The sequence below is a fragment of the Chrysemys picta genome, chromosome 25 (genome assembly GCF_011386835.1).
Source record: "Chrysemys picta bellii isolate R12L10 chromosome 25, ASM1138683v2, whole genome shotgun sequence".
NCBI lineage: Eukaryota > Metazoa > Chordata > Testudines > Emydidae > Chrysemys > Chrysemys picta.
The window spans coordinates 4,028,788-4,037,296 of record NC_088815.1 but is presented as its reverse complement, the minus strand read 5'-3'; the positions used below and the strand labels follow the sequence as shown (position 1 = coordinate 4,037,296).

Here is an 8,509-nt window from a genome sequence, read left to right as displayed (position 1 = left end):
CCATGTTACCAGCGCTTCTGTTCATGTCTGCCTGGCTTCTTGGCCTGTCTGTGCCCCTCCTCACACTCAGACAAAAACAGTCCCACCAGTGAGAGCCACAGCCTCTGCATTTGAAACCCCTTGGCCCACACGTTCATCTTAGATGCACAGATTCCAAGGTCAGAAGAAGCCACTGGGATCATCTAGTCTGACCTTCTCAAGCCTTTCCGTGTGTCCTGTATTTTCGTTGGTCCTGCTGTTCTTACGTCCCCTTTACATTGCTAAATTATAAATAAATGGAGATATCCCATCTCCTAGAACTGGAAGGGACCTTGAAAGGTCATTGAGTCCAGCCCCCTGCCTTCACTAGCAGGACCAAGTACTGATATTGCCCCAGTTCCCCAAGTGGCCCCCTCAAGGATTGAATTCACAACCGTGGGTTTAGCAGGCAATGCTCAAACCACTGAGCTATCCCTCCCCCCCAAGCTCCTGAATGAAAGATGGCGGTTACGTGCCCCCCACAATAATGCTTTGCAAACCAGGCTGTAAATGTCCAACTCTAACTGCTCCTGTCTCTCAAGCACTTCTGGAGGCCGTTAACCTAATTGCAATCAACGGGACGAGTCCATGAGTCAAGTTACTCATGTGACTAATGCTTGATCCTGCAAACGCATGGCTAATTTTAGGCCCGACCACGGTACCACATCTGAGCAGGGGGCTCTCGATGGGCATGTGTTTGTGCAATGAAAAAAATATGGCGCAACGGGTCTAATTAAATGAGTAATTGTTTTGCACTATGACGAGCTTATTATTCATCCAATGCCATAGGTATGCACGGACAACAGCAGAGAGGAAGGGCACAACCAAAGAGACAAGGGCTCTGATTCTGTACGTCCATGCGAAGCGATTGCTAAACACCGAAGCAGGATTCCCTGCTGTCACCAGCACGTGACACCCACTGACTCTGGTGTAAATTACACAAGGTGCAAGGCAGGCAAGAATCAAGCCAGATGTCTCTTTTCCAAGAGAGTTACAACCTAAGGACCCAATCCTGGAAACACTACCAGGCATCTGGGCCCAGATCCTCAAAGGTATTTAGGCTCCTAATTCCCTTATGCACCTAACTACTGCTGCGGGCCTGGGCCATGTTTACCACAGTGAGTAACTGTACAGCGTTTCATGAGCCAGTTGATGGGAGTGAGCTCTACACACCAGTGTTTGCAGGATCAGGCCCTAAATAAATACTTCCTAAAATTTCATTTCATTTAAAAAATATTAAGGACAGTTTTCAACCACAGGTGCCTACAGATGGAAAGGGCCACATAACAGTGAGGTGTTATTTGTATTATTAAAATCAGGCACTTAAATCCATTGTTAGGCGTCCGATGGCTTCTCTGTACTTGGGGTTTTGCACCAGTGCACACCCCTCCGGTAGAGGCACCAGCGTCAAAAGTGATTTGTCCGCCTCTGAGACACCCAGGTGTGCAAATGCAGGCTTCACTTTTTCACATTTCCCTGCAGCAACCAGGAACCTGCATGTGCTGGGGATTGTTTGGCTTAATTAGCCTTAGTCCGGCGGAGCCGAGTGGCCTGAGTCCGGAGGCACAGAGAGATTTCCGTGGAGTTCACCATTCACAGCGCAGTGGTCGTGTCGGTCCATTTTTAGGGAACGCTGCCAGCTCGGTAGGGCTGGGGGTTCCTCCTGCTGCTCTGACCTCTGGACCCCTCTAGCCCTTTTGGGACCTGGGGCAAATCTCCCTAGGCTGGGAAGACTTTTCTGCGCTAGCCGAAGGTCATTTGAAGCCCTGCCCCTCTCCCTGGTCCACGCCCTGCCCAGCAGGTGCAGAAGAAAAGAACACGGTTTTCTGCGGGTTCCTCACGGGGGCGTTTGGAGGTTCCATGCTCTGTAGGGTGGCAGCCCCAACCCGCTCTCATTGTCTAACTCCCCTCCCACCTACTCACCCAGGACCCTCCCCCGCCACATCCTGTTTACTCTGCACAGACATCCTGATGTTAACATGGATGCTCCCAGTGCATGTTTGTTTTTCATGTTATTTCCGTGACTAAAGACCATGCTATGACTGTCTGGCACATAGACTAAAAACCGAGGCTCTCACTTGGTGATAGCATGTCCACATGTGGAACATCCTTTGGCTGCAGCTGTGTTCAGACATGGTTATTTCTGCAGTGCACACAGGATGTCTTTGTCTCTCTCTCTCATGCACAGAAACACACGCCTTTTCCTGAGAGCTGCCTCCTTCACCTCTAACTTCAGCCCTGGCTACACCCCCCAAATCAACCACATCTGGGCACCTGGCTCAACCCAGGCCCCAGCTCCGTGCGAGCCTGGGCATATGTGGCAGTGTAGATGGGAGGGCTAACGCTCGGTTGGGCAGTCTGAGGGCAGGTTGTCGAACCCATCGCCACAGGAGGTTGTGTCGGCAAACAGCAGGGCCGAACTTTAAAAAGGAGGCCACTTGGAATTGCCGCTGTGCAAGCGCTGATAACGATGGGGTGCTCACCCTTTGTGCTTTGGGCCATAACCCGATCACCTGTACAGTCAGACAGGAATGTCTCTCCCCTCATGTACAGGTTTGGTGGGATGTGTTTTCAGGCACTCATGGGTGTGTGTGGGGGTTATCCTCCTTTTAACCATCTGCAGGGCTGGGTTAACGCAGGGACTTTAGGGGCTGCAGCGCAGGGCCTCGGGCTAAGGGGGGGCCCCGCAAAAATAAATCCATAATTATAGACAATTCAGTGGTCACCAACTCATTGATCATGATCGACTGGTCAATCCTGGAGCCTCTGCCCGTCGATCGTGATCTCCAGGCCGCTAAAAGTCCAGCGGCGCAGCAAGGGCTTAGTCAGGCTGCCTGCATGCCATGGCCTCACGCCACTCCCTGATGGAGCCGGCTGCTGGCAAGTCTCTGCGGCCCCTGAGGGGGAGGTGGTTCCGCGCTGGGAACCAGCCAATGGAAGCTGTGGGGGGGCGGCGCTTGCGGGGGGGGGGGGCAGAGCACGGAGATACGCTATCCCCCTCCCCTCAGGGACGCGCAGAGAGGTGCCAGCAGCCGGCTGCTTCTGGGAGCGTCGTGGGGCCACGGCATGCAGGCAGCCTGCCTGAGCCCTGCTGCGCCGCTGGTTGGGAACCACCTGTAGTAAGTGCCTCCCGGCCGGAGCCTACACTTCTCACCCCCTCCTGCACCCCAACCCCCTGCCCCAGGTCAGAATCCGCTCCTGCGCCCAATCTCCCTCCCAGAAAGAAACTAATCTAACAGCTGCTCTAAGGTAAGAAGTAGGCTATTTTGAATTAACTTAACTATATTCTACATGTTTGAAGACTGAAATGTAACCACAGAACGGCTTTATGTTAATTAAAAGGCAAGTTTAGTATAGCATTAATAGCCTCGATGCCATAATTGTGATCATTTTGTTTTAAATTAGGAAAAAGACTTGTATACAGGGGTCCCGCAAAATCTAATAGCCCCGGGCCCACAGGAGAGTTAATCCGGCCCTCACTATCTGGTATTGGCCCCTGCAGGACATCCGACTGGATAGCATGTGACGGGATAGGGACGACGCTATTTATAAAGTAACTGTCCCAAGAAAACAACGTGGGCTGAGAATGCGTTGCCAGAATATTGAACTGCCCACCTCTTCGCAGGGCTGATCAGCTGACACAACTGAGATGGAGGACGGTCTTGAAATTAAAGCACCGGACTGTGAGTCAGGGCTCCTGACCTCTGGGCTTGGCTCTGCCACTGATTCGCTGTGTGACTGTAAATAAGGCCTTTAACCACTCCGTGCCTCAGTTTCCCCATCTGCAAAATGGAACGTAAGAATGGCATGCCAGGTCAGACCAATGATCCATCTAACTTAGTATCCTGTCTTCTGACAGTGGCATGGGCCACCTGCTTCAGAGGGAGTGAACAGAACAGGGCAATTATCACGTGATCCATCCCCTGCCATCCAGTCCCAGCTTCTGACAGTCAGAGGCTTAGGGACACCCAGTGCATGGGGCTGCATCCCTGACCAGCTTAGCTAATAGTCATTGGCAGACCTGTCCTCAATGAACTTATCTAATTCTTTTTTAAACCCAGTTATACTTTTGGCCTTCACAACATCCCCTGGCAATGAGTTCCACAGATTGACGGTGTGTTGTGTGAAGTACTTTCTTATGTTTGTTTTAAACTTTCTGGCTATTCATTTTGTTGGGGGAATCTGTGATTCATGTGTTATGTGAAGGAGTAAATAACACGTCCTGATTGATTTTCTCCACACTATTCAGGGTTTATAGACCTCTATTTTATCCCTTCTTAGTCATCTCTTTTCTAAGATGAACAGTCCCAGGCTTTTTAATCTCTCCTCCTATGTTCCAAACCCCAAATCTTTTATGTTGCCCTTCTCTGTACTTTTTCCAATTCTAATATACGTGTTTGGAAATGGGGTGACCAGAATTGCATGCTGTATTCACGATGTGGACGTACCATGGATTTATAGAGTGTTGTTATGATATTTTCTGCCTTATTAGCTATCCCTTTCTTAATGGTTCCTAACATTCTGTGAGCTTTTTTGATCGCTGCTGCCCATTGAGCGGATGTTTTCAGAGAACTACCCATGATGCAGTGGGGGATTATCCAATGGGCCCACAAGGGAAAAACAGGGGCAGGACTGCGGGGGGAGGGGCAGAACAGGGGCAGGACCGCAGGCGGAAGGGGTGGGGTGACCATTCTGGCGCCAGCCCCCCCCCCCCTTGCTCTGGCCTGGGACCCCAGGAGACCTTAACCCGCCTCTGCCACAATAACTCCAAGATTTCCTTCTTGGCTGGTAACAGCTAATTTAGTCTCCATCTTTTTGTACATATCTTTGGGATCAGTGTTCCCTCGAATTTTTTACATCCATGTGTGGAATGAATTTTGTTATGTGCACCAATAGGGAGGTGATGTGTAGTGGGGGTGGGGCGGAGGGGTTCGGAGTATGGGAGGGGGCTCAGGGCTGGGGCAGAGGGTTGGGGTGCAGGGGAGTTTGGGCTCTGGCTGGGGATGCGGGCTCTGGGGTGGGGCTGGGGATGAGGGGTTCAGGGCATGGAAGGGGACTCAGGGCTGGGGCAGAGAGTTGGTGTGCTGGGGTGGGGCTGGGGATGAGGGGTTTGGGGTGCAGGCTGCCCCAGGGCTGTGGCGGGGAGAGAGGACTCCCTCAACTCTCTCTCACTGCAGCAGCTCAGGGCTGGGTGAGAGGCGCCTCTCCCGGGCCGCAGCAGCTCCGGTGGGGCTTACAGGGAACTTAGCTTGGGATCACGTTTTCCAATGTGCATTACTTTGCATTTATCAACGTTGATTTTCAGCTGCCATTTTGTTCCCCAGGCACCCAGTTTTGTGAGATCCTTTTGTAGCTCTTTGTGGTCTGCTCTGGACTTAACTGTCCTGAGTAATTTTGTATCATCTGTAAACTTTGCCATCTGATTGTTTACCCCTTTTCATAGATCATTTATGAATATGTTGAACAGCACTGGGCCCAGTACAGATCCTTGGAGGACACCACTATTTACCTCTCTCCATTCTGAAAACTGACCATTTATTCCTACCCTTTGTTTCCTGTCTTTTAACCTGCTACATATCCATGAGAGAACCTTCCCGCTTATCCCATGACTGCTTAGTTTGCTTAAGAGCCTTTGGTGAGGGACCTTGTCAAAGGCTTTCTGAAAGTCCTAGTACACTATATCCTCTGGATCACCCTTGTCCACATGGTTGTTGAGCCCCTCAAAGAATTCTAATAGATTGGTGAGGCGTGATTACCCTTTACGAAAGCCACATTGACTCTTCCCCAACCTATCGTGTTTATCTATGTGTCGGATAATTCTGTACTTTCCTCCAGTTTGCCTGGTACTGAAGTCAGGCTCACCAGCCCCTGGAGCCTTTTTTTGAAATTGGTGTCACATTACAGTCACCTGGTCCAGAGGCTGATTTAAGCAACAGGTTACATACCACAGTAATAGTTTCATATTTTTGAATTTCTTCAGAACTCTTGGGTGAATCCCCCCTGGTCCTGGTGACTTATCGCCGTTTAATTTATCAATTTGTTCCAAAACCTCCTCTATCAATTCCTCAATCTGGGACAGTTCCTCAGATTTGTCACCTAAAAAAGAACGGCTCAGGTGTGAGAATCTCCCTCTTCCTCTGCAGTGAAGACCGATGCAAAGAATTCCTTTAGCTTCTCCACAATGGCCTTCCTTGTCTTCCTTCAGTGCTCCGTTAGCATCTCGATCGTCCAGTGGCCACACTGGTTGTTTGGCAGTTTCCTGCTGCGCATGTACTTAAACATTTTTGCTGTTAAATTTTGTGTCTTTTGCTAGTTGCGCTTTCCTTTTTTTTTGCTTGCTTAATTATACTTTTACACTTGACTTGCCACAGTTTATGCTCCTTTTTATTTTTCTCAGTAGGATTGGACTTCCGATTTTTAAAGGATGCCTTTTTGCCTCTATTGTTCAGCCATGGTGACATTTTTTTGGTCCTCTTATTGTTTTGTTTTATTTGGGGTATACATTTAGTTTGAGCCCCTATTATGGTGTTTTTAAATAATTTCCATGCAGCTTGCAGGCATTTCACTCTTGTGACTGTTCTTTTAATATCCGTTTAACTGGCCTCCTCATTTTTGTGCCGGTTCCGTTTTTGAAGTTAATGCTCCTGTGATGGGTTTCTTTGGTACTTTCCCCCTTACCAAGGCGTTACATTTAATTACATTATGGTTGCTATGTTATGCACCGCTTAGGGTGAAATCAAGAATCTCCCTGGGGGGGGTTCTGGGACTAGCTGCTCCAAGAAGCAGTCATTAATGGGTTCTAGAAATGTATCTCTGCACCCCGTCCTGTGGTGACATGTCCCCAGTCAGAATGGGGATAGATGAAATCCGCTAGTATTACTGGGTTTTCTGTTTTTGTAGCCTCTCTAATCTCCCTGAGCCCGTCACAGTCACCTTCCTGGTCAGGTGGTCGGTAATACATTCCTACTGCTCTACTTTTATTATTCACGCATGGAATTTCTATCCACAGAGATTCTCTGGTACCGTCTGATTCATTTAAGATTTTCACTATATTTGACTCTGTGCTTTCTTTCGCTTACAGTGCCGCTCGCCCACCAGCGCAGCTACTCTGTCAGTCCGGGATATTTTGTACCCTGGTATTACAGTGTCCCGGTTATCATCGTTCTACCAAGTTTCTGTGATGCCGCCTATATCAATAGCCTCATTTAATACCAGGTGCTCAAGTTCACCCAGCTTAATATTTAGACTTCTAGCGTCCGTGTACAAGCCCGTGTAACATCTGTCGCTAGTGAATTGTCTGCCTTCATGGGAAGTAATTGAATGGGACTCTTTTTCATTTGACTGTTTCTCTGCAGTTCCTACCTCGATCCCCTCCTCTCTACTAGGATATAGAGAATCCCCTTCAATAAATCCTCCCCTAAGGCATGTCTCAGAACCGCGTGCTCCTGCACATCTCTCAGCTGTCCCCCTCCTTGATGAACGGTTGAATTTTCCACGCCAGCAATCTGGTTCTGTTTTGGCTTCGGTGGAGCCCGTCCTTCCTGTACAGGCTCCTCCTTCCCCACATGGTTCTCCGGGTCCTAACAAACCTAAACCCGCCTCCCAGCACCATCGTCTCATCCACGCGTTGGGGCCCTGCAGTTCTGCCCGTCTTACTGGCCCTGTGTGTGGAACTGGAAGCATTTTAGAGAATGCTCCCAGGAGGGTCTGGACTCGAATCTCTGACCTAGCAGCCTAAATTTGGCCTCCAGGAACTCCCTCCTACCATTCCCTACATCCAGGGCCGGCTCCAGGCACCAGCCCACCAAGCTTGTGCTTGGGGCGGCTCCGGCCGCCGGGGAGAGCGGGGCCCCGGCTGGGCTCTCTGCCCTGCGCTCCGGCCGGTAGGGAAGAGCGACCCGCGGCCGGGCTCGGCGCCCTCCCCTGCCACGCTGGGGGTGGGGGGAGGGCGGCGGGAGGCTTTTTTGCCTGGGGCGGCAAAAAAGCCAGAGCCAGCCCTGCCTACATCACTGGTACCTACATGTACCATGACCACCACCTCTTCCCCAGCACTGCACAGAAGTCTGTCTAGAGATCCACAACATTCGCACCCAGCAGGCAATTCACCGTGTGGTTCTCCCGGTCATCACAACCCAACTCTGTAATAACCAACCCCCATGACTGTCTCCTGTCTCTTCCTAACAACAGGGTCCCCTCCCCTGGAGGGGTGTCCTCAGTGCGAGAGGATACCAGGACATCTTCTGGAAGGAGGCTCTCAACTACAGGACTCAGTTTCCCTCTGTTCTCCGTCCCCGAGACTTTCACCCTCCCCAACAGCACAGAAGCAGCCAGACTGGGGCTGGGCCTGCTCTGCTGTGTTCCGGAAAACCTGGTCTGTGTCCCTGGCTGTCTCCCTGAGCTCCTCTGGTTCAGTTGCTCTGGTCTCCAGAGCCCATACTCAGTGCCCGAGGGCCAGGAGCTGTTTGTGCTGAACACACACATACGCCACCTG

General features: G+C 50.7%; 1 long non-coding RNA gene across 1 annotated transcript; it reads left to right on the top strand.

Moving 5' to 3' along the window:
* Positions 1-3,019: 3,019 nt before the first annotated feature.
* Positions 3,020-6,379, top strand: LOC122173369 (uncharacterized). Its single transcript, XR_010594886.1, has 2 exons — positions 3,020-3,267; positions 3,424-6,379. It is a non-coding gene; the product is annotated as an uncharacterized LOC122173369 (long non-coding RNA).
* The last annotated feature ends 2,130 nt before the right edge of the window (positions 6,380-8,509 follow it).